General features: G+C 46.2%; 1 protein-coding gene across 3 annotated transcripts in view; it reads right to left on the bottom strand.

Annotated features, from left to right (window-relative positions):
* The window catches only part of CENPC (centromere protein C), a 904,489-nt gene that overhangs the window by 303,275 nt on the left and 574,191 nt on the right, over positions 1 to 27,023 (bottom strand). The window lies entirely within an intron of this gene.

Below are 27,023 nucleotides of genomic sequence, written 5' to 3' on the forward strand. Positions count from 1 at the left end.
CAAATCTTAATACAAAGAATCACCCACCTGGATATTGTTCTTTTATGGACTGCTTAGCACTTCCTCTGTCCAATATAACCCCACGAACAGCTGGTCCTCCAGGCGAAAGTCTTTCGTCCTTTCGACATAAAAACTAAGAGCCCTTTTAGGGTCCAAACAGTGAAGTCTCTCTTCCTTCTTCGAGGAGTGAGGAGGAGGGTAGAAAGATGGAAGGGTAATGGTCTGCCCTATATGAAAAGGTGTGACAACTTTTGGTAGGAAAGCTGCCCTGGTTTTCAACACCACTTTATCCAGGAAGAACAAGGTAAAAGGGGGTTTAACAGAAAGAGCTTGAAGCTCACCAACCCGCCTTGCCGAGGTTATAGCAATGAGAAAAACAGTTTTAAGCACCAGAAACTTTAGCGGGCAAGAGTGCATGGGTTCGAAAGGTGACCCCATTAAAAAGGTTAAAACAAGAGTTAGGTCCCACTGAGACATATGAAAAGGAGTGGGAGGAAACCTATTAACTAAGCCTTTCAAAAAACCTTATCACAATAGGCGATTTAAACAAGGAGGGCTGATCCGGGAGGCAAAGAAAGGCTGACAGGGCAGCCAAATAACCCTTAACTGTAGCCACTGCACAACCCTTCTTTGCTAAATCTAAAGCAAATAATAAAATATCGGAGAGGTGGGCCCTCAAAGGGTCAATTTGCTTTTCTCCACACCAAGCCACAAATTTAGCCCACCTGCCGGCATAAACTGTTTTAGTGGAGTGTCGCCTGGCCGATAAAATAACATTCACTACATCTGGTGGGAGAGAAAAAGAACTCAGGTTGCCCCATTCAATCTCCAGGCATGGAGGTGGGGGTGTAGAACCTGCCCCTGCGACTGCGAGAGGAAGTCTGCCATGAGAGGGAGACAGAGCGGAGGGCACAGCGAGAGTTGGAGAAGGTCCGTGTACCACACCCTTCTTGGCCAATCCGGGGCTCTTAAAATTACCTGAGCCCGATCTTAGCGAACCTTCCTCAGAACCCGAAGAATCAAGGGTATGGGGGGAAATGCGTAAAGCAACTGGTTGCACCAAGATATCTGATACGCATCCCCCAAAGCTCCTTGCAGTGGATACTGGAGCCTGCAGAATGACGAACAGTGCGTGTTCTCCCAAGTGGCAAACAGATCAATCCCTGGAGAACCCCACATCTGAAAGATGTGCAGGACCAGATCCGGATGGAGACGCCACTCTTGATCGGCCGAAAAATGTCGACTGAGAGTGTCCGCACATACGTTGAGCACTCCGGCCAGATGATTCGCTACCAAGCAAATCCGACGGTCCTGAAGCCAGGACCAAAGTTGCAGAGTTTCTCTGCAGAGAAGATATGACCCTACTCCTCCCTGCTTGTTTATATACCACATCACGGTAGTGTTGTCCGTCAGGACCTGAACTGACTGACCGCGAAGGGACAGGAGGAAGGCCTTGAGAGTCAGACGTATCGCCCGCAATTCCAACAGATTGATATGAAAAGTCTGTTCCACTGGAGACCAATGACCTTTGATCTCCAGGTCCCCCAGATGAGCTCCCCACCCTAGAGTGGAACCATCCGTCATATCTGTGGCCATCGGAGGCGGCAGTGACAACAGCCTTCCTTGAGAAAGGTTGCCATCCACAGCCCAACATCGTAGATCCAGTGCAGCGTCTCTGGAGATCGTTATCAACTCCTCAAGATCCCCTTTGTGTTGAAACCACTGCTTGCGGAGGCACCATTGGAGAGCCCTCATGTGCCAACATGCATGAGTGACCAACAGAATGCAAGAAGCGAACAGACTGAGCAGGCGTAGGACCTTGAGGACTGGAACAACCGCTCCATTTTGAAACATTGGAATCAACGCCTGGATGTCCTGAATCCGCTGAGGTGGAGGATAGGCCCGATTTAATGTAGTATCCAGTACTGCCCCTATGAACAGGAGGCGTTGAGAGGGCACCAGGTGAGACTTGGGTACATTTATCGTAAAACCCAGACTGAACAACAACTGAGTTGCCATCTGCCAGTGACGCAACAAAAGCTCTGGAGACTTGGCTTTGATCAACCAATCGTCCAGGTAAGGGAATACTGATATCCCCATCCTTCTGAGACTTGCTGCTACCACTGCCATCACCTTCGTGAAGACTCAAGGTGCCGAACTAAGACCAAACGGAAGGACCGCAAACTGGTAGTGTTGCGACCCCTCCACAAATCGGAGATACTTCCTGTGCGACTTGAGTACAGGGATATGAAAGTAAGCATCCTGCAAGTCGACAGACACCATCCAATCCTCTTTGTTCAATGCCAGAAGTACCTGTGCCAGAGTCCGCATCTTGAATTTTTCCTGTTTGAGGAACCAATTCAACATCCTCAGGTCTAGGACTGGTCTCAAACGACCGTCCTTCTTGGGGATCAGGAAGTATCTTGAATAACAACCCTGACCCCTTTCCTGCTCTGGAACAAACTCCACCACACCTATTGAGAACAGGATCTGAACCTCCTGCTGCAACAACAGGAGATGGTCTTCTGAACAAAACGAGGGACAGGAGGGACGGGAGGAGGAAACTCCTGAAAAGGGAGATTATATCCATTTCTAACAATGTTCAGAACCCATGAGTCTGATGTAATCAACTCCCACTTGTGGAGAAAAAGACATAATCTTCCCCCTACAGGAGAAATGTGGTCGAAAATGGGGAGAAAAATAGGGCTGCTTCCCCTGTTGTTGTCATCCAGAGGAAGAGGATGATGCAGGGTGCTGCTGGGTGGCCCCTCTTGTTCTAACCCGCCCCTGCCTTCTAAAGGATCGATACGGGAGGCTGGCAGGCTGTTGGATTGTGGACTGGGGTCTCCCATGGTAGACAGCTCCACAGCCAAACCACCAAACCTCCGAAAGGACCTGAAAGCGGTAGCAGAGGAGGCTTGCAGACCCAAAGACTTTGCCTTGGCCCGACTATCTTTAAAGTGCTCTAGGGTAGAGTCCGCTTTATCACCAAACAGTTTCTCTCCATCAAAGGGCAAATCCAACAAAGTAGTCTGCACATCGCAAGAAAACAGAGGACCTCAAACAAGCATGCCTCCTGGTAGCAATAGAGGTACCCATTGCCCTGGCCACCGAGTCTGTGGAAACCAGCCCAGACTGAATTATCTGTTTTGCTGCAGCCTGAGCATCAGATAGAAGTTCACCAAACTGACCCTGTACATCCTGCGGCAGGTCAGAAACCATAGCCCTAGCCGAGTCCATTAGGGCGTGTACATATCTACCAAGAACACAGGTAGCATTTGCAGCCTTGAGAGCCATGCTGCAAGAAGAGAAAGTCTTCTTTGTCGATTGCTCCATCCTTTTGGATTCCCTGTCCTATGGAAGAAGCCTGGAGCAGACCGTGTGGAGCAAGAGGCCTGAACAACCAGGCTCTCCAGGGTAGGATGTTTCGATAAGAACCCCGGATCTCCAGGCGCCACTCTGTATCTTCTTGTCACAGACCTATAAACAGCAGGAGACAACACAGGCTCCCTCCATAGTTCTAATATGGGCTCCGTAAGAGCATTGTTGACGGAAGCAAAGGATCCGCAGAGGTTGTAAAAGGGTGAAGGACCTCCTTCAAAATATTTGTCTTAACCTCTGCAGCAGGCAACAAAAGATCTAAAAAGTTTGCTGCCTTCCTAATCACTGTGTGGAAGGAGGACGCCTCCTCCGTGAACTGCCCCGGTGAGGAAAGGTCCCATTCTGGGGAAGTGTCAAGCCCACTGGCCGAATCCAACCCTTGATATTCACCCAAGGGCTCCACAATCTCCCCCTCTTCCAACAACTGCAGTTGGTAATCTTCCTCTTCTAAAAGCTTCAAGGCCTTTCTAAGCGACCTCAGTCTGGCCTCCAACCTCAGCGTCGACATAGAATTGGCCGACGTCGATGACACTTGCTTCAAAACTTGAAGACACGGAACAGGAGAGGAAGGTTGGCTTCAGTAGAATCCATCATTCGGATCCGGCGCTGGAGTGGATCCTAACGGTGCCGAGGACACTTGAGGGTCCACCATCGGTGTCGACTGACAGGGCGATGAGTTCTGCACCATAGGTCTGGAAGGCGACGTCATCGGAACCACAGGACCTCGAGGCGACGTCATCGGCGCCAAACCGGCACCCTCAACCGGATATAAGGGCATAAACGGCACCACCTTGTAAGGAGCCGGGGAGCACAACAAAAAAGCTAATGGACCCGTGGGACCAGCCGGTGCACCAGCAAGGGCCATAGCCTTAAACATCGAGAACATGGCATTTAAAAATGCCGCCGGATCAGCTCCCAGAGCTCGGAAGGAAGGATACCGCTCGTCTCCATGTTGCACCTGTGCTTGCTGGACCTCCGATGCAGCAGGTGAAAATCGAGGACTCTCCTGAGGTGCCACTACCTCGAAGACTGATGGCGCAGGAAAAGCCTGAGGGCTCTGAGGTTGCGGAGTCAGCATCGAACTCACCTCCCACTTTGCACGGTGCCGCCGAGATGGAGGCCTTGATCTTGACCGGCTCAGAGCCGAACGACGCCGAGAGACTGGACGACGTTGTCTCTTGTGTCTCTTTGACGAAGTATGGGAAGAGTATCTACGATGACTCTCTCTCTTTCAGAGCCTTAGGATTCATGCTCTGGCAGGAAACACACTCCTCAACGTCCTGCTCAGAGCTTAGACACCAAAGGCAATCGTCATGAGGGTCAGTAACAGACATGCGACCACCACACTCTCGACATGGCTTAAACCCAGACTTCCTAGGAGGAGACATTGTAACTAGAAACCGGATTGAAACTAGTAACAAGATGGAACACCTCCAACAATAGCAAGAGCTAGGAGAAAACCGTTAGCGTTGAAGGCACGGAAAAAAAGGGAACTGATTTGAGCACGCCGGCGACGACCTCTTATTGGCACAGTGACGTCAGACGGAGTCGCATGGGACCGTGCAACTGTGACGTCCTCGTCGACGTGGAGAGCTGGGAAGAAGATTTTCCGTCGAATGCTGGCGCATGGGAGAATTCATAAAGTGAGGCATCCACAGGTATCCATCAAAAATATATATTTATATATATCTATCAGCACTAAGGTTGAGAAGTAAGCTAATCTTCAATCTAGCAGGATCCGGAGAAACAATGTTGCAAAGGGAGCCTCCCCATCAGAAGCTGACGTGTTTCGGTTTCAAAGCAGACCAGCAACGGTTCCAGAGGCCAGGAGCAGAAGATGTCATGCATAGAGTTCCTTTGAAAGTCTTCCTCAACGAATCTGAGGACGCATCCACGAGAGAGCCCTTAAGTAAGCTGGTTAGCATGGACTCCCATTGGTGACACAATAAATGCTGGCACCCATGGGAAACCCCTGGTGTACCAATGTCCTGGGTACTTAAGTACCATTTACTAGGGAATTATATGGGTGCACTAGTATGCTAATTGTGGGTGTAAAATGTTTACACGCAACCAAATTTAGAGGAGAGGGTACATTCAGTGAGGTCCTGGTTAGCAGGATCCAAGTGAACTACAGTCTAAACACTGACATCAGGCAAAAAGTGAGGGTAACTATACTAGAAAGATGACACTTTCCTACAGAGAACATTTGGGAGGTCACTTGTGCATTTGTGATACCTCTGGGGATTGCTTGGACTCTTTGCACAGAGTACATAAATTTGCTTCACTATATAAAGAGCCTACTTCCTACAGCAATTATATGCGTCCCTACTCAGTCGCTTCCAGGACGATACACAGTGATCCCAAAGTAGCACAATGACAACCAACACCACACGGGAACATGGCTGGAAATTCCCGATATCTAGTCTAGCGCCTGAGGGATATTCTAAGCTGAAGAATCTGTGGTTAGAAATATCCAGCAAAAGGAGCCGAGCAGATGCTGCCAAACATCTAAGGCAAAGGTACTCAAAATCAATCTGGCACTGCACTGCTGTTCCTCAGAGTATTGTCATGCACATCAAGTAACAGGAAGTCAGAAACTGACTGAACTGTATTTGTGCTAGATTTGCAAAACTACTTTTTACCTCAAGAGAAGGGAGCGTGGTACAAGAACCACGGAGATAACCTGGGCACAGAGAGGAAATATAAGGGGAATATCACCTGTTAACGGCGTGCCGAGACAAGGACATTTTATTTTAGTTTATAGGACTAAGTAGTGCTGAGTACTACAGTGAGATTTGGGTTTTCACTTTCTTAAATGACACCCAAGGGCTGGGGATTAACTTTATTGGGCCTGTTGATTCACTGACAGCGCTAGTCTTCAGTGTGTGCTAAGCAAGTGAATTAATCTATCAGCACTAGTAGGTTGTAGAATCATGTGCGGTTTATAATCAGATTCTATAATAGTTCACCAAATTATCATTCTTATACAGACTGGGAATTGCTTATCAAGAATCAACATGCAAGAGGGCAAGGTCTGTTCTTAAAACAGATGAAATGGAAATGTACCAATGTTAGGGGATCTAAAGAATATGTCTGATCATTAAAGACACCTGATTGTCAGTTTTCTCCTGGCCTCCGATGGTATTCCTTTGGCTGCACTAAAAGAAAATCTCAATGAATGGAGCCAAACATTCAGTTAAATGTATACTAATACCATTAGTGCTGGGAGTGACCCGCTGTCATTGAGAGGTTTAATTTACAACTTATTTATAGACGCAGAGCATTATACGAAACAAGAAGTTATTGCTTTATTACATTACTGGATTCAGAGTGCAAGTTATTTGCTAAAGTGATACTACAAAAACTCCTATTGTAGATAACTGAGAGCAAACTATAAAAAAATTCTAAAACCAGGATTTGGGCAAATTACTCACAAGGAGTTAACATATTTGTCATAAAGGACAAGTTACTTACTTTCGGTAATGCCTTATCTGGTAGAGGCAATATCTAGTTGCAGATTCCTTACCTTAGAATATCCCCCAGGTGTCAGTTGGGATCCAGAGATTTTTCTTGAGCAGTACTCCTGCATGCCATTAGGTGGTGTGAATCGGCTCCGCGTTCGTCAACGCCGTCCTCCGTCCCAGATACAACACTACGGGTCCTATATAGGTGTCACCCTGGCACGCTGACATCAGTTCCTTTCCACGACTTTCCAAGAAAGAAGTGCAGAGCCATAAAGAAACTGACTACTGGTGTGTCAAAACTAAGATCCTGAAGGAGGGAGTCACTCTCCCTTGAAATCAGTTTGCAGAGTGAGGAGGATGGATGGGCCAGTAAGTAATCTGCAAGTAGGTATTAGCTCTACCAGATAAGGCATTACCGAAGGTATGTAACTTGTCTAGCTGACAGTCCTTTATTTCATATTCCTTACCTTAGACTAAATATCCAAGCAAAACCATTCCTGGAGGCGGGTCTGCAATCTAATGTCATACTAGGAAGTCCTGCAGGATGGAACCGGTAAAATACCTGTCCTTACGGACTTGACTGTCCAGGCAGTAGTGCTGGGTAAACATATGCAGAGATGCCCACGTTGCCGCCTGGCAGATGCCAAGGACTGGAACCACTGCGTGCTAATGCAGTGGTTGCAGCTGTAGCTCTGGTAGAATGAGCATGCAAACCTTCAGGTGGTTGCTTCTTGGCCAATACTTAGCAGATTTTAATGCAGAGAACAACCCATCAGGAGATGGCCTGCTTCTGCACTGCATGATGTTTCTTCGCACCCACATAACCAATAGAATTGATCACCCACCCAGAACTCTTTTGTACGATTAATGTAGAACATCAACACTCTTTTTGGGTCCAGGCGGTGTAGAGTCTCCTCTTCCTTAGAAGGATGTGGGGGGTGCATAAAAAGTAGGCAAAGTAATGGATTGGCCTACATGAAAAGGTGTAACCACTTTTCACAAAAAGGAAGCCTTAGTGCGAAGCACCCCTTTATCAGGATAGATGGAAAGCTAGGGAGGCTTAGATGACAATGCCTGCAGCTCACTCACCCTTTGGACAGATGCAATGGCCACAAGGAAGGCTGTTTTCAAGGTGAGAAGCCTGGGAAAACAATTGTGGAGAGGCTTAAAAGGAGCGCACATCAGGAATGTGAGACAAAATGAAAATCCCATTGGGGCATAATGAATGAGGATGGAGGAAACATATGAGTAAGACCAATGAGGTACCTAGTATCAATAGAAGACTTAAACAAAGAAGGTTGAACAGGCAACCTCAAAAAAGCAGAAATGGCAGACAAATAACCTTTGAGAATGCCCATAGCAGAGTTCTATTTGGCTGGAGAGAGGATAAAAAGTAAGAACTCAGAAAGAGAGGCAGAAAGGGGGTCAACAGAACTGTCAGTGTACCATGTCACAAATGTATTCCAATGACAGGTATATACCGTTTTGGTGGAGGGATACCTTGCTGTCATAATTACATTACAGACTTTGGGTTGAAGGTCAAAATCTGTCAACTGCCGCCGTTCAATATCCACACAAGAAGGCAGAGACTGGACAGGTTTGGGTGGAGAACCCTCCAATGCTCCTGTGACAGAAGATCCTCCCGCAGGGGCAGTGTGACTGGAGGATTGATTGCCATGCTCAGTAGCTCGGGATACCAAACTCTATTTGTCCAATCTGGAGCCACAAGACTTGGGCCCGGTCTTTCTTGATCTTCTTGAGAACTCTGGGGAGAAGTAGTATGGGTCGAAAGGCATACAGGAGACCACTCAAAATGAAAAGCGTTGCTGAGTAATTGCTGCCTTGGAAACTCAAATGCACAATAATGCAGACATTGCACCTTCTCTGCAGAGGCGAACAGATCTAACTAAGGTTCTCCACACTGCTGAAAGAGACCTTGTACAACCTCCGGATGGAGACGCCATTCGTGATTGACTAAGCATTGTCAGCTGAGTTCATCTTCTTTGGCTATTAGAGAGTCTGGCAGATGTTGAACCACCGGGGATATGCCCTGTTGTTCCTGCCACGTCCTGAGGTGCAGAACCTCCTGACAAAGGGTCCACAAGCTCACCTGCCCTGCTTGCTATGGTACCACACGGCGGTGGCGTTCTCCGTGAACACTTGCACTACCTTTCCCTGAGAGAAGGGAAAAAATGCTTTCAATCCTAGCCTGATTGCACTGAGCTCCAACAGGATGATGTGGAGTCGGGACTCCGCCACAGACCAGAAGCCTCTGACTTTTGCATCTCCAAATGGTCACCCCAGCCCAGGAGTGATGCATATGTTAATGCTATCAGATGGTCGAGGAAGGGAGAGGGATATGCCTCTGACCCAATAACAGTATGTTAGCCACCACTGCAGAACTTGCAGAGTTCCCGCCGAAATCTGGACAATGTCGGGGAGACTCTCTTGATGCTGTGCCCACTGGAACTTGAGGTCCCACTGCAGAGCCCGCATATGCCATCTGGCATGTGTCAATAACAGAATGCAGGAGGTCATGAGGCTCATCAGCCTCAGAGTCATTCTCATCAAAATCCAGGATAGAGGCTGGAACATCAGTATCATAGCCTGAATACACTGGACTCGCCGCACGGGAGGATAAGCCCAAAACTGCACTGTTCATAGAACAGCTCAGATGAAAGGGAGTGTCTAAGAGGGAGTCAGGTGTGACTTCAGCATGTTTATAGTGAACCCTAGCAAATGCAGGAGGTCCGCCGGAGTCTGGAGGTGTGAGACAACAGCCTGGGGTAAGTCCACCTTCAACAGCGAGTCATCGATCTGCGTAGATGAGCTGTGACCACTGCTATACCCTTGGTGAACCACTTGAGAGGCGCTGGTCTGACCAAAGAGAAGCACGATGAACCAAACATGCTTGTGACCTACTGTGAACTGCAAGTAACGTCTGCTGGCAAGCAGGATGGTAATACCCGAATAAGCTTCCTGCAAGCCCAACACTACCATCTAGTCTCCTGGGTCCAGGGAAGATAAAATCTGAGCCAGAGTGAGCTTTTTAAACTTCTCCTTTCTGAGGAAAAGATTGAGGGACCGAATGATTAGGATGTGTCGGAGGCCCTTGTTCTTTTTAATTACCAGAAAGTAGCCGGAATAGCAACCATAACCCACTTCTGGCACGGGAACCCCCTCTATGGCTCCCTTGGCCAAGAGAGCCATAACTTTCTCCCAGAGGAGTGGGAAGTGATCCTCCATCATCCGATCATAGGATGGTGGCATAGATGGAAGGGAAGTCTTTAAGCGGAGGGAGTAGCCCTTCAAACTATCTGCAAAACCCACCTAAATGACGTGATGGACTGCCAGCGAAGAGTGGAAGAGAGTTGGATTGGGAAGATTTGGAGGCAGCAGTGGACTGGTCAGACTGCTGGCTCCCTGATCCATGAGGGTGGTGGATCCCATGAGACTGAGCAGCATATGCAGCACGGTGGCTGGATGGGAATAGACGTGGTTGGGCACCTGTTCCATAGCCATGAAAGAGGTGAAAAGCAGACTGAAGGGGACAAGGGGCTACCGCGAGGCCCAAGGACCTGGCCGTGAACGTAAATAGCGCAAGCGCCAAGGCAGGTGCCATCAAAGGTCATGTCCATAAGATTGGCTTGAACTTCCCCCGAAAAGCCAGACATCCTCAACAATGGGTAGTGCCTAAGGGCCACTGTCGATGCAACCACTCTGCCAAGTGAATCGGTCATGTACAGTCCACATCGCATCATAAACTTTGCTGCAACTCTCCCATCAGCAACTGCTTAGGAGAGTACAGCCTGGGACTTCTCCAGGACCTGTGGCAGCACTTGCCCAACCATACCCCACAGGGTGTGAGAATAAAAGCCCAAAAGGCATGGGGTGTTCATGGACAGCAAAGTCAGGCTGGCGAAAGAAAACATATTCCCATGTCTGTCCAGTCTCTTGGATTACCTATGCGAAGGTGTGGAAGGGAACGCGCCATGGGAGGTGGAGGCTTGGATAACCAAGCTCTCAGGGGTGGAGTGTTGTGTAAGGAATCTTGGGTCACAAGGAGCAGGGTGGTGGCTGCAGGCAATTGTCTTGTTCACGGGAGCCCCTGTGCTGGGTTTGGACCAGGTACCCAGTATGACATCATTGAAGGGGAGCAGGAGCTCAAAGGATGACGCTCCAGGCTGATGCACCTCTGTCAGGAGGTTAGCCGTAATTGCCACCGAAGGCAGCTCAGGGTCCAGAACCTCAGCTGCTCTTCACACCACCATAGAATATGAAGCACTCTCTTCCAAAGCAATAGGGGAAAGCATGCCACTATCTGGGGAGGTGCCCAGTCCACTGGCTTCACCAAAGTCCATGCCCCAGCCCGTAGGGTCTTTGAGCTGTTATTCCAAAGGGTCCAGTGACCACTCTAATTCCTCACCCTAACCTACTCCATGAGAAACAGGCTCAGGAGCTTACATAGGTGACACAGCTCCTGTCCTTGTCAGGGTCTGCAAGAAGGATGGGGACGGCGCTGCCCAGGGGCAAGGGCCAAGCCAGGAGCATCAGGACTTGAGTTTGGGATAGGATTAGATGGTATGACCGACACAACCTAGGATCCAAGCGTGGATTCATGGATGCCCCTCGAGCCAAGGCCGAAGTCACCAGCACGGAACCCGAAGGGGCCCCTTCCGACTCCGAGGGCCCTTTAGGTGCTCTAACGATGTCGGCTCTACAAAAATGAGGCTCATGGCCTCATAAAACTCCTTTAGTTGGGCTGGGGTCACTCCAGACGCAGGCTCCACAGATGGAGGCCTAGAATGCTGACGCTCCCTCATCTCCTCAGCCGACGGATGAGGTGAAGTCGAAGAATGTTCTGCTTTCTACGACTTTTTTGTGCCTCCATTTATCCGATCGTCCCAAGGACATGGAGTGGGAGGATGACGATGGAGGACTCTGCAACCGCTCCCGAGACCTTCCTACCGACCAGGACCTCAATTTGGACGGAGTCGAGCATCGAGCCGCCATGAACTTCAGGGAACTCTCCCTCAAAGTCTTCGGATACATGGTCCGACACTCTGAGCACAACTTTGGCTCGTGGTCGCGCTCAAAGCACCAAAGGCACAGATTAGTCATGGACATCGTCCGACGACAGGATCCGCAGGGCTTGAACCTGGTCTTCCTAGATGACATCCCTCGCCGTAACTGGAGTTAGCAACTTGAAGAAACTTTGACAAAGTTTAAAAAAGCCAGTCAAAAAATGACTGCTGAGTACCTCTCTTCTAAACAGCACTGGTTGGCGTCGGAAAGAAAAGAACTGAGCTGCGCTGGGGTGGAGCCTATACAGGACCCGCAACGTCATATCTGGCGCGGATGATGCTGATGACAGATGCAAAGCCAAACTACACCACCTAACGGAGTGCAGGGGTGCTGCTCAAGAAAAATCTCCGGCTCTAGACTGATGCCTAGGGCAAATATTAAGGTAGGGAATCTGCAACTACATGTCTCAATAAGATAGCTGTGAATGAATATGATCACAAGCTCCTTATTTTGCTGATTATTCTACACCTTCAAGAAAGTTAACTGGAATTGATTGTGGGCCAAACTGCACACTTGAGGAATGTATGGTACTCCATTATATTTTTAAATTAACTTCTTTCAGGCACTTTGATGCATGTAAAATTACAATGGTTAAACACAGACAAAAACAATTAATGGTCTTAAACAAGCATGTATCATAGTTGCTCTCCAGTTTACCTTATGCAGACTTCCCAGACTATTCAGTCCACTCAAAGTCTGGCTTTGTGGGGAATAATTAACCTCCTTGAAATAATATACTAAGGTTGCTAGCATATGCAAAGTCATACGTGTCTGCGAAGACAGGCAATTAGTCTGTATAGTGAAAATACGTTTATATTCTACAGCTCAACTCATGGAAAACATAAATGATGTCTTGCAGTGGCACATGTGCATTGAAAAGGGAAACCGAATCCACCCAGACTGAAAAATATTCATAGCTATGAGCTGTTTTAGGTTATAAACCCAACTGTAAGACCCATGTCTCTAAACCAATAACCAGAAATTTGGGTGTCTGTAATGCCATTAAATGCTTCTTGTTTAAGTAGGTGATGGGCATATGGTTCCACTACGAGGGCTGCAAATGCTGAAATAGTTTTAATTATTTTGTATGGATCTACAACCTTTTCTGTAAAACAATAGAAGCTTTGAACAAAACTTTTTTTAAGATGTGTGTGTGGTTGTTTTAACATTAGAACATCTACTTCCCACTGTAGGAATCATCTTGAATTTGGTCTTGCGTCTTTATTCTATCTTGATGCAATTCAGTTTATTCATTAGATATGCAGCTGTTCTAATGGAGAAAAAAATTCCTTGAAAAATCTTATTTACAAACAGACCTATGTGATATTATAAGCATTTAATCACCATTATTTAAACATTTAACTACAGTTACTTTGATCACAAATTACTATCATTGGATACTTTACCTAATTTGAATAAGGCCCAAGGTATACATCTTTTAAAAACATAATTAAAACAAGCAACTATTGTACTCTAGTCTGCAGGCCTCTTACTAAGCATCTAAACCATCATTTAACTATTGATATACTCAATTTGATTGATCTTTGGTTTTGCACTCACTGATCCATGACATGAAAATACTGCAGAGCTGCTATAAGTAAATACGCTGTGATGCTGTTGCTCATTTTCATTTCTGTAGAAAAACAATAAGGAAAATGTTACTTATCCAGTAAGCTTCTGTTCGTGGTATGTAGTGTTGTAGATTCGCATGCTTAGCATAATCCTGCCATCTAGTGTTCAGATCGAAAGTAAGCCAGTTGTTTTTCTTTGAAGACAGTCTTTCAAGTCACAAGGTAGAATGACTCCTCTTTTGCTGGTATTGTACATGGCCATCGGTTTCACTGTTAAATTGTTTTTCCCGCAAGGTGAGGATGGAATGTGAAGTACAGCAAGATGTCCATGCTAAATGAATGTGTTATAGAAGTAACTGTAGCACACACAGGTATCCGGGGAGGAAGGTGGGCACATGTGAATCTACAGCACTACACACCACAAACAGATGCTTACTGGTTAAGTAATATTTTACATTTGAGGCATGTGCAGCTGTAGATACAAATGTTTAACATAGACTGGAAGGCAATCTTACTCAATAAGCAGTGGATAACCTATGGGGGTTATACTTGTTTGAAAAAGTGTACATAGAACTGCTTAGCCAACATTGGCTTGCTGACAGACCAGCACATCTACACAGTAATGTTTGGTATGGGTATGATGTGTAGACCATGTAGCTGGTCTACATATGTCAACTATAGGTATACATACTAGAAATGCCATTGGAGCTCCTTTTTATGAGGGAAGTGAGCTCTAGGAGGGATACCTAAAGTTCTTTTAGCTTTAGCACAGCATTTTGAATGCATTTGACAATCCAACATGCAATGTCTGATTTAGAAATGGCCTTTCCTTTGAGTGGTTTTGAAAATACAACACAGGGTATTGTGGGATTCAATAGAATGATTCAGCTGGAATTGAGACACTGCCTCTGGAAGAAATTTAGGATTGGTACGACGTACAACCATCTATTTAGTAGGAAGAAGGCTTCTTATAAAGTTAATGCATGAAGCTCACTGACGCATCTGAGTGAAGTGATGGCAACTAGAATTGATACTTTCCAGGATAAAAACTGGAAGGGACAGGAATAGAGGGGCTCTATGGAGGACCCATTAACCTTGTCAAGACAATATTGAGATTCCAGGAGGGGGTTGGTGGCATCCAAGGTGGGATGACCCTTTTAAGACCTAATAGGTAGGCTTCAGCAACAGGGATCCTCAATACTTAAGTATGGTGCCTGTTTTGCAAATATGCGTCCATTGCCACTAGGTGTAACCTAATAGATGTAAAGGCTAGACTGTAGCTGTGTAAGTGAAAAAGATAACAGATGATGTTTTGAACACCTGTTTGTACGGGATCAATTTGTTTGGAATGACAGTAATGGACTAGTCTTTTCCACTTTGCTGCATAATGAGCACCATAAGTCAGTATACGTACTTCTTTAGGAATGTCCATATAAGATTGTGGTAGGATCACATAACCAAACTCTAGGACTTCAGAAACCAGATTGCAAGACTGAGTGATCTGGGGTCCGGGTGTCTGATTTGACAATGGTTCTGTGACAGAGAAAGTCCTGCCTGTTCAGCAGTACCTCGTGGGAGACTATCAGGGGTTCTAGGAGTGTAGTGAACCGTGGCTGCCATGCCCATATGGGAGCTACTAAGATGAGGGGGAGAGATGCCTGCCGTAGTTTCCATACCGCAAACGGGGGCAGTGAGAGATGTGGAAAAGCGTAAGCAAATATCCCTGGCTAACCTATCCACAGTGTGCTGCCCGTGGACTGTAGGTATGGGAACCTGGAGACCAAGTTTGGGTGTTTTGAGCTTCCTGCTGTGGCAAAAAGGTCTATTTGTGGGTGACCCTAATGCGGAAACTATGGAAGGACGACTTGTGGATGGAGACCTCATTCGTGGACTTGTTGGCATCTCCTGCTGAGGACATCTGCAAAGTTGTTGTCTGCTCCCGGCAAGTACTTTGCTAACAGGTGACGAATGTTGTATCAGAGAGCCCATTTCCAAATAGTCTGGGCTAATTGAGCGAGCTGAGAGGGCCTAGTGCCCCCCCAAACGCCCCCCTCCCCCACCCACCCACCCTGATTTTGGAGATAGTACATGGCAGTCATGTTGTCTGTTTTGATCAAGGCTACCTTGCCAATAAGGTGGGGAAAGAAAGCTTTGAGCACTAAAAGAACAGCTAGCAACTCTAGGTGACTGGGATGAAGATGTTTCTGGCTGAGTGCCCAGCGTCATTTACAGTGAGATCTTGTGAATGCGCTCTGCAGCCTGTGAGGGAGGCATCTGTTATGGCTCTCTGCAGAATCAGGTCCAGGAAAGGCTGCCCTTTTAGGAGATTGTTGGTGTTCCACTATTGCAGAGTGGCAAGCTTGATGGCTGACCATCACTAGATTCTCTAAATGACCCTCACTTGAAACCACTGGCGTGGTAAACACTCTTGCAACAGACGCATGTTAAGTCTGACATGAGGTACTACAGCTATGCATGAAGCCATCATACAGAGGAGATGCAGGAGATGCACAACTGTCTCCACTGATACTTGCTGATGGAGCTGGAAAAGAGGAATTGCCGTCTAGAAGGAATGAATCAGGGCAGCACTGGAGTAGGCTATTTCTCTTTGTGAATAGAGGATGGCTCCTAGGTTTGGTTTTATCTGGAGAGCCTTAAGATGGGATTTGACTGCGTTGATGTAAAGTCCTAGTCGATGAATTAAGTTTATGGTGGCCTGAGTGTGTTGGACGCACTAGTGATAAGTAGCGCCTTTGATGAGCCATTTGTCTAAATACGGAAAAATTGTATGTTTTGCCTGCGCAAGTGGGCTGTTACTCCCGCAAGACATTTGGTGAATCCCCTGGGGGGGTTGTAACCCCGAATCGGAGCACTTCGAATTAGAAATGGCGGCTGTTTATTACGAATCTTAGGTATCTGTGATGCTTTGGGTGAATAAGAATGTGCAAATAGACATCTTTCAGGTGGAGTGCTACCATGAAGTCGCCTTGTAGTAGTGGGGTGGCATTGCCCTGCTAGCAATGACAGAAGAAGTAAAGATGCAAATGGATCAGGAAAAGATATCTGCAGTGGTGTTGCTTGACTTAAGTACCGCATTTGATACAGTGGATCATGGTATCTTACTTCACAGATTAAGGGAAATCGGCATTAGAGGAAGTGCCCTGAAATGGCTGTCACAATTTCTGGAGGGGAGAACCTTTTAGGTTCTCGATCGTGCCTGTTTCTGAGATAGTTTTGAGAGCCATTGGGGTGTTCCACAGGGCTCATCTTTAAGCCCCACGCTCTTCAATATTTATATAACTCCATCAGCGAGCATAGTGGAACCCTTTGGACTCTTGTTAGTGTCTTATGCGGACGTCACCCATTTGGTGGTCTCATTGTCGTCCCCACAAGAGTCCTTCGAATCCCAGCTTGCCCCATGTTTACAAGAGGTTTACAATTGGATGGCTGAGTGTAGGCTTAAGCTCAATGGCGAAAAAACAGAGGTTTTAATCATGGGACATCCTTCTCCCTTAGCCCGTGTATCATTGACTCAGGTCCCGCCAGGAGCTCTACCACCACCCAAGAAACAGATTAAGAGTCTAGGGATATGGTTAGATCCAGGGCTTACTATGGATCACCAGGCAAATACAATTTCGTCCATATGTGTTGGGATACTTACACTCCTGAGACAGGTCTTTAAAATTCTTCCATTCACGGCCAAAAGACTTATAGTACAAGCATTAATCATCTCACGATTAGATTTTGGTAATGCTTTTCTTTTGGGCTCACCAGCCTATGTCAAGAAGAGACTTTAGGTTATCAAGAATATGGCGGCACGTCTGCTATTCAACCTACCCAGATATTGCTCGCCCAAACCTGCCCTCTCAGAGCTACACTGGTTTCCGATCGAGGTGCAGATTAAATTCAAGACCCTGGGCTGCGTTCACAGAGCCCTGTATGCTACAAGCCCTCCGGTTCTACATTCTTTAGCCACTTTTTACGAGCCAGCAGGTGCTTGAGATCCTTGTCAGCGCTATTAGCAACCCAACCTTCCATAAAGAAAGCTAGATGGGGTGGAAGATCCATGGCATACTTGGGCGCCAAGCTCTGGAATTCTCTGCCGCTGTCCCTTCGGCAGATGAAGAACGAGCTCGCATTCCGGCACCTAATAAAAAACATTGCTGTTTTAATTGCCTCCTTCTTTTCTGCCATGGATTTAGAGGTCCTCTACAAAGCGCTGGGAAGCCCTAGGGCAGCTATGCGCTATACAAATTCATACAATACAATACATCCTAAAGAGGGACTATGTGAAAGTGCCCTAAAAAGATATATTGGTTTAGGAGTCATAGGTCCAAGACTGGTCTCAAGGACAAGTCTTTTTTAGCAAATATGGAAGTATAGTGGATACACTCCTGTGCCTTGCTGGTGTGTTGGCACTGGTTCTATGGCCCCTTTTTTCAGTAGTGCCTGAGTTTCCTCTGGGAGGAACTGTTGATGTTCTAACACAAGTTTGTGTTTCCGAGGCATAATGTTTGGAGTTGTGGACAATAACCATGTTGGATAGTACCCAACACCCACTGGTCAGAAGTGATGTTCCTCAAGTTGGGGAAGAAACCTTCTATTCGCCCCCTGACAGGCATTGTGTAATTGGGGGGCATGGTTGGCAAGTCAGGGTTTGGAGGAGGTGACAGAGGGTGAAACCACCCTTGGCTTTATCCCAGGAATTATTGCCTCTATAGGAGCCCCTGTAGGAACCTCTGAGCAAGGGGGTGCATGTTTCGGAGTGCTGGTAAGCGGTAGAAGGCTCCGTAGGAGTAGATTTTGTCCCTTCATGATAGGGGAAGAGGGGAAAGGAGCCATGCTGTGATGTTTGCCACACTCTCATAGCTTTGGTAATTTCATTATTTTCTCAAGGAGAGTGTCTACTTAAAGGGCAAAGAGGTGTTCACTCTCAAAAGGAAGCGCAAGGATGTTTTTTTGCACTTCAAATTTGAAACCTGAAACTCTATGCCTTGTGTAGCATCTGAGGAGCACATCTAATTAATGCCTCTTACTGCTGTGTAGGCTGCATCAAGGGTGCAGTGAATGGAGGTATTAGCAATTAATTTATCCACCGAAGGAATCTCATATGCGCTTCTTTTATGTTCCTCAGAAGGATGTTGGAGGAGCCCCTAAATCTTATTCCAATGAGCTCTATCATAACTGGAGAGCAGGCCAAATGAGTTGGCAATAATCCAGTGGTTGGCAGCCTGAACAGCTACTTTTTTTCCCTACTCTATCTATCCTTTTCTGGTGGGGGAACCTCATCAGATGTTTGCGAGTTCACACTTTTCATTGCTGTGGCAACCATAAGAGAGTCAGGAGGAAGTTGGCCTCTAATGTATGTAGAGTCCATTGAGCAAGGCTTAAACTTTTTATCAACCCTTGGAGTAATGAAGCATGAGTTAACTGGGTCTTTAAAGATGTCAGGTGTGTGTCTAAGCATACCTTTAAGTATCAGCGGTACTGTGCTGAGCGTTGGCCTCAATAAAAAAAAATCACCCTCTAGTGGTTGTGTGTGGAGTTGAACTGTATGACCTTACCAATGATGTCGTGATTTTCTGACACATCCGTAGAAATATTTAGTATCTGTCTCTATTACGTAGATTATACTAGTCAGGAATATTTAGAACCGTATGGGACCAGTTCCCAAGTATTTAAACGAATATTCATTCAAAGATGGGCGCCTCGATGGAAACAATATGCCAATTTTAAGACGGCCGATACGTGACGAGCAAAGTTTCTAGTCACCGCGCGGCCCCGCCGGTTTCCTCTGAACCTTGAGGACCCAGAGCTTCCTTCCCTTTATTTCTTCTAAAATATAATGAAACCAGCCAAGCCTGTTTAGTGTTTTTCGAGTGTATCCAGTAAAATCACTACTAATACTCATGCGTATTTTAAAGAAGTCAGTCCTTTTAAGGTGGCTGTCACAAGGGAAATAACTGTTTAAAGATGGCCACCATGAAAGTAGCCGCATTTGTGGCACTTCGGCATGGATTCGAGGACCCGCAGCTTCCTTCCCTTCATTTCTTTTAAAACGAATGAAACCATTTAAGCTTGTTTAGTGTTTTTGAGTGTTTTCAGTAAAATTATAACTAATACACATGCGTATTTTGAAGAAGGCAGTCCTTTTACGATGGCCGCAACAAGAAAAATAATTGCTTAAAGATGGCCGCCATGAAAGGAGCTGAGTTTGAGGCACTTCGGCGTGGATCTGAGCACTTGTGTGCCCTGGTGCTTTGGAGCAACCGGACGGCTGCCAAGGGTTACAAATGAATAAAATAACTCTGGCAGGGAGCGTATCGGTTTAATACAAGTGAGTACCTGTATTTCAGTTAAGGTATTCAAGTGGACTGGCTCTATGATACAGTTTTTAAATTATTTTCAATGTTCTTGCAGAGGTTTATAGTGCATCTGTATATTGAAGGAACAATAACAATTCACTCTGAATGGAATTATACAGAGATAACTCCTTCTATGGGTGAGTAAAGTGGTTGATACAACTTAAAAAATGGCCCCCATTTTGAAAAAACATAAAACACATGAGTGCTTTACACAGGTTCAAAGATTATTGCAGCACATTTTTGATAGCACGTGAAGTAAGTTTTAGCACACATAATGGGGTAACAGTTAATTTTGAATCTGGATTTTGATTTTCTCACTTTTTATTTCGCACAATCTGTGATCTCAAGGTGGTAGTGAGTTTTAGGTTTTAGATTAGAGTCATGTTGTTACTTTTTGTCTGTATTCATTATGTGTGGCTCTCTCCATTAGTCCAGAGGAGGCTCATAGTTAAAAGGGCCGAAACCCGTTGACCATCCATAAAAAGAGAAGTTGCAAGGAAGATTGAATTTATCCTATAAGAACTGTACATCACAAGTCTTTGGACAAGGAGGAAAATAAGGGAGCTTTAAGACTGTGAAAAATTAGGCAACTATCTCTCTCATGTGGATTCTCTTTATAGTTGTGAGTGAGTACCACATGGTTTCCAGAATAAGGAGAGGAATGTTGGACCAATCACCAACATGTTTAATGTTTTTTGTTATAAGTGTTTTATGTATGTGAGGTACAACCAAAATATTTTTTAGAATGCATATGTTATTTCTGTATATACAGTTGTAACTAGATTGTTTGTCTTTTCATCAGGAGTGATTAAGACTATTTTGACTAAAGAGTAATTAAATTGCGTGCTCAATGACAGATTTATTGCTTCATTGGATGTGACTTAGGTTTACGTATTCTTTCCTACTATTAAACCAAACACTTCCAGATATTCGTGATAGGTAGTGGTGTCATCTGGGAAATAAGGTTTTGCTGGGTCCAAATCAGGATCCGTGTCAGCAGGTGGGTCCATGATATAAATGTCCCATGAGTCTTCATCAGAAGAATGGAGTACTGATCTCCATCATCCCCTTTTGACCCCAAAAGAAATTAATATAAAAATCCGGGGAGTATGATTCTGGTGTAGGAGGCGAGGGTCGTGCATCAGGTGATGGTGGGATGGTATCCCCAAGGCTAGTCACCTTGTCAGCCTTTTTTCTGTGCTTCGGTGGCATAGGTATGTCTAAAGCCTCCTCAAAACTAAGCTGTCTCTTTGCTGGTTGTGCACCTTTATGAGGAGGTCTAGCCAGGATATCGCCAGAGTCCAGGTGGATGAGCAGATGTTAAAGCACTAGTTCCACTGATTTGGATTGGACTGTCTGCTTTGTGAAGGAGTATGGTTTCAGCTTCAATACAACCTTTGATGCCGAGGTTTTCAAGTCCAAGGCTTTAGATGCCAAGCCTTTCAACTAAAAGGCTTTTGATGCCAGGGTTTTTGGGTCGATGGGTGATTTTGACGCAGAGGTGGAGTGGTGGTTTCGGTACCAACACTGGAGACCAACTTTTGGCTGACTTCAATGAAAAAATTCTCCACCTCCTTACTGTACAGGTGCCGGACTCCACCTGGAACTGATAATAAATACCAATGGCCACAATGCACACACTGAAGCTGACATTTCATACATATGGAGGAAGTGTTCACATTTACAGCTGTAGTGTGCATGGAAACAGCGCTCAAGTGCTCTGTCTGTGGAGCCGAAATCCAATATACGTCAGGAAATATTGCAACCATCTTAGTCATCACTTGGGCCTCTCCTTCTTTTTGACAAAAACAGTGCAAGTCAGTTTTGGCTGCTCAGCAGACATTCTTTTAGGAATTCACAGTCCATAGGCCAATTGCTTGGTGTCAATGGCCTGCACTCTCTGATCCAATGTTATTACCAAAACATCCATCTTTCAAGAATTTGGTGATATGAACCCTCACTGGAAAAACTAAATCCTAACATCTTTCATATACCACCTCTGAACTGAAAGCCCAAACAACTTGCCTCTGCAGGGGGGAAACTTGTCACTTCAGACAGTCTGTCTCAAAGCACATGCTTCACAGAGTGATATGCTCATGCCCTACAGGAAATGAAAAGAAATGTCAGCCATTAGCCTTCCGGAACACAAAGAATACATTTTCCAAGTTTATGAAAAACTGTTTAGACACCTCCTAGCAGATTTTGGAATGCAGCCCCAGTACCGCTGGCCCCATCAATGGCTCAGACTGTTACATTCAGCAGGCACACCTCGATGTGCTCCACAGGCTTTTTTATGTCTGTCCATGCTGCCCTAATGTATATGATATTTGATGATGACAGACCGTATGGTGAGAACATCTATTCCTCTGGAAGGGTTCAAGAATAGCTGCAATTCTGCATGCTGGCTGAATACAGAATCCCTGCGCCCAACAGTTTCACCAACAGTATTGACACTTCTGTAGCTTTTTAAGGGCCCAGCCCACATTGCAGCAGTAACTCTCTTCCCCGACTCAAACCTGCTGTGTTTTTTTGTTCCATTCAGGGTAAGGTGTCCCTAGGAGTCGCAAGCAATAGAAACTGGAGTACCCCCTTCCTCTTATGTAAATGCTGCTTGCATCCACTTTGAGAAGTCCTTCCTCAATGCTGGACCTGGCCCTTTCTGCAGGGTAATTCGCAAATGGTTTGCCTTCCTTTTCCCGTTTGAGCGGAATTCATTTTTGTTGGCCTTGGGAGTCTGAGCACTTCAACACTGCTAACCAGTGCTAAAGTGTACATGCACTCTGCTTAAAACATGGTAACATTGGCTCATCCACAAATGACATATTTAATTTACTGAAAAATCCCTCATAAAATGTACTACCTGTGCCCAAGGCCTGCAAATTAAATACTACTAGTGGACCTTCAGCACTGATTTTGCCACCCGCATTATTAGCCTTCAAAATGACTCAGGCCTGCCATTGCAAAGCCTGTGTGTGCAGTTTTAAACTGTCATGCTGACCTGGTAGGTTAACCCTCTTGCCAGGCCTAAACCTTCTGTTTTTAATACATATAAGTCACACCTATGGTACACCCTAGTCAGCCCGAAGGGCAGGTGCTCTGTATTTAAAAAGTTGAACGTGTACTTTTATGTTTTTCATGTCTAGATAGTTAAAAAGTCTTACATTTGTTTTCCAAAACTGCAAGGCCTATATATGCAATAGGTTAACATTTGGGTTGACTTATTACAATTTAAAGTGTAATGTCCAATTGGGAAGATATGAGACCTAAGAATTTGGTGTCTCTGTGAACAGAATTCAAAATCACAATGTAGGAAGCTGGCTCTGTGAATACTACACCAAAGTGAGGTATAGTGTGCACGGAGTCCAGTGGATCCCCAAAATCTAAAGTAGATAATACTAATGTTTTCTTTTGTGGTAGTGTGGGCGAGCAGTTAGGCTTATCAAAGGTAGAGCTAAGCATTTGTTGTATGCACACAGTTAAGAAATGAGGCACACACTCAATGACTACCTCCAGTCCAATGCTTATGTATCGAAAAATATTTTAGTTATTTTTATTCTAGAACCTAAAAGGTCTTTGTTGTAGAGAAGTACAGTATCAAAAATGTATTACTTTTAAGTATCATATGCACTTTGGTTGCAAATTGACAGTGAATATATGTTTAGTTTTTAATAACAAAAGTAGACACTGCAAAAATCATTGAAGGCAATGGAATCCAACTGGAGGAAGAGAACAAGCACAGTTTACAGGTAAGTATGCAACTTAATGTCCCAGTCTTCAGGGGTTTAGGTGACCACATAGCAAGGTTCAAGGGGATACCCAGAGTTCAACATCAGCAACACGGGGCCGGCCGGGTGCAGAGGTCAAAGGTGGTGTCAGGAAACCAATGGATACTGGGGGCACTTGAAAGAAACAGTTTGCAGGTAGGTACCTGTGGCTTCAGGGCAGAGGCCCTTGGGGTTTGGATCAGCACTTGGGGAGTTGTGGGGAGAGACAGGTCAGCACCAAACATACACCGTAAGCGTCGCCAGGGCAGCCGGGTGCAAACAGTGTCAGGCGTGCAATGTTGTTCATAAGGATCTCCGGTTTAACAAAAGAGGCCAAAGGCTTGGTCCTGGGAGTTGGGTGGAGTGGACCAGTGGTTGGGCAGGTAAGTTGGGATTACACTGGATGACGTTGGACTATTGGCTTGGTTCCCCAAGAGCTCTGGATGTTTGGAAATCATCACCGGAACCGGTCGTGGTCAAAGGGGGGAGGGGGTCCTCTGGATAAAGGCTGCAGTCATCTTTGTGTTGGTCAGGAGGGGTCAACCCACGGTGTGTTCGAGGTTGGAATTGTCGGGAGACCTTCTCTGGACCACTGGGCTGTGAGCGTCCTGTGCAGAGTGGGCAGGACTCTGGGTTCCAGAGAGCACTGGAGTCCTTGCTGGAGGTTTCTTTGTGGACAGACCGCTGTCCTCAGGAGCTCTTGGTCTTTAGAGAAGCAGACAGCCCTCTGAGGGTTTGTACAGGCCGCTGGGCCTGCAGGATGAGTCGTCTTTTGTAGCAGAAGTTTTGAAGCTGCAGACAGGCCGGTGGAGCTGGGGCCAAGTCAGCTGTCGTCTGGCATCTTCACTACTGGTGCAGTTCTTCTGTCCTCCTTTAGGTCACCAGGAATCTGAAGAGCACGGTTCAGCAGTGCCCCTAAATACTGGATTTAGGGGTGTTGCACACGTCAGAGGGCAGTAGCCAATGGTTACTGACCATGAGGGTGACTACACCCTTCCTGTGCCCACTCTCTTGGGGAGGGGGGCACATTACTATACCTATTGGCTATCAACCTCCACAACAAGATGGAGGATTCTGAAGAGAGGGATTCACCTCAGCTCTGGGCACCCTAGGGGTGGTCCCAGCTGAGGTGGACGCACCTCTTGTTTACTAATTTTCCAACCGGGCCTACCTCCAACATGTGTGGCTTGGTCCGGGGGATGGGCATCTCCACTGGCTGGAGTGCCTTACAACAGGATAAGAAAGGGCAAGATCCTTGGCGGCTCACTGCCAAGTGTTACTGTTACTGCAAGAGGGAGGTGTTAAGTACCTCCACCCAGAGCAGGCCTTGTCTCTGGCTCCTGAAAGCACAAAAGCTCTCACCTCCTTGGGTCAGAAACCAGACCAGGCTGGCAGAGGCCGGTCAGCCACACATTGGAGTTGATTGAATTTCAGGGGGCATCTCCGAAATGCCCTCTGTGTGCATTTTTTTAATTACATCCAACACAGGCATCCCTGTGGGTTTAATGAGCTGAGATGTTTGATACCAATCATCTTAGCATTCAGTAAAGTCTTCTTGGAGCTGTGGAGTTCGTAGTGACAAACTCCCAGCCCATGTACTCAATATGGCTTAACTGCACTTACAGTGACTAAGAACAGATTTAGACACTGTAGGAACACATTGCTCATGCAGCCGTTCCTCACCTGTGGTATAGTGCAGACTGCCTTATGGGTGTAAGGCCTGCTAGAGGGGTGACCTACCTATGCTTCAGGCAGTATTTGTAGGGATCGCACCCAGGGAGGAGTGCTATCTCAGCTTTACCTTTGTCTCTACACTAACACACAAATCTACAATAGCAGTGTGCATGTGTTTGGTGAGGGGGTCCATATGGTGGCATAATACATGCTGCAGCCCTTTAAGACCCTCTCTGGCCACAGGGCCCTTGGTACCACTGGTACCTTTTACAAGGTGCTTAACTATGTGCCAGAGGTGTGCCAATTGTGGAACTGATGGTACCGTTTTAGGTAAACACAGGTGCTGGGGTCTGGTTAGCGGGATCCCAGCACACACAGTGAAGTTAGCATCAGATATCAGGCAAAAACTGTAAGAGTGTGTGTGCATGTGTGTGTGAATGTGTGAGGGAGGGAAAGGGGGACGGACGGGGAGGAGGGGGTTTTGGCAAAGTCTAATTTTAAACTGTAATTCTGAAAATGCCACTTTTAGAAGGTTGGTATTTTCTTCCTTTAAATCTTTGAGGCCCTCATTACGATCTCAGTGGGTTTCCCCGCCGAGATTGGCGCCGACGGTCGACAGAATACCGCCAGCATGCAGAAACCCCTGCTGGCCACATTATGAACATCCATCTGTTCTGAAGTCTCAAAGACATTAAAGACTTTACTCAACTCTGCTACAGCTTCTAGACTCTGCCACCTGTGAGCCCTACACTACCAAGGGGTGCCACTCCAGTCCTGGGTCCTTGAAAGTGAGTTCTTCAGCTGTTTCTACAGAAATCCACCCATCTTTATCACTGCGCCAATCGGAACTTCTTCTCTGCTCAAGGCAGACGCATACATGCTGAGGACGAGGACATTGCAGCACTAACTGCGTGCCTCGGAAAGGACACATTGCCCTCAACCCCAAGGCATCGCCTTCACACAGCTGGCTGCATGGCTCAACAACACTGCATCGCCTTCATCGCAAAGGGTTTGATGCCACACCACTGCTCGAGGACATCACATCGACGACTGCGCAGCTCAACGGCAATACATCCCGGGCTGTGTGATCGGAACCAACGTGTAGGAAGTTGGGGCCAGATGTAGCAAAGGCTTTTACCCATTCTGTGTCTATGGGAAATTCGTTGGTACATATGGCCCTTGGTTCTGTACATACTGTCTCAAAGTAAGAGATAGTGTGCACAGAGTCCAAGGGTTCCCCTTAGAGGTAAGATAGTGGAAAAATTAGATAATTCTAATGCTCTAATTTGTGGTAGTGTGGTCGAGCAGTAGGGTTATCAGAGGGTAGTGTTAAGCATTTGTTGTACACACACAGGCAATAAATGAGGAACACACTCAAAGACTTAACTCCAGGCCAATAGGTTTTTATATAGAAAAATATATTTTCTTAGTTTATTTTTGGAACCGCAGGTTCAAGATTTGAAATAAATACATAAAATGCAAGATACTCCACACAGTTAAGTTGGGAACTTTGAATAAACGCAATATCATATACAGTCTTCGTTAAAATGGCAATAAGCTATTTTAAAAATGGACACAGTGCAAAAATCAACAGTTCCTGGGGTAGGTAAGTAAAGGTTAGATTGTGAGGTGGGTAAAACAATTACAAGTCTCAGTTCCTGTGCATAGGCAGCCCACCGTTGGGGGGTTCAAGGCAACCCTAAAGTTACCACACCAGCA

The sequence above is a fragment of the Pleurodeles waltl genome, chromosome 1_2, assembly GCF_031143425.1.
Source record: "Pleurodeles waltl isolate 20211129_DDA chromosome 1_2, aPleWal1.hap1.20221129, whole genome shotgun sequence".
Classification (NCBI taxonomy): Eukaryota; Metazoa; Chordata; class Amphibia; order Caudata; family Salamandridae; genus Pleurodeles; species Pleurodeles waltl.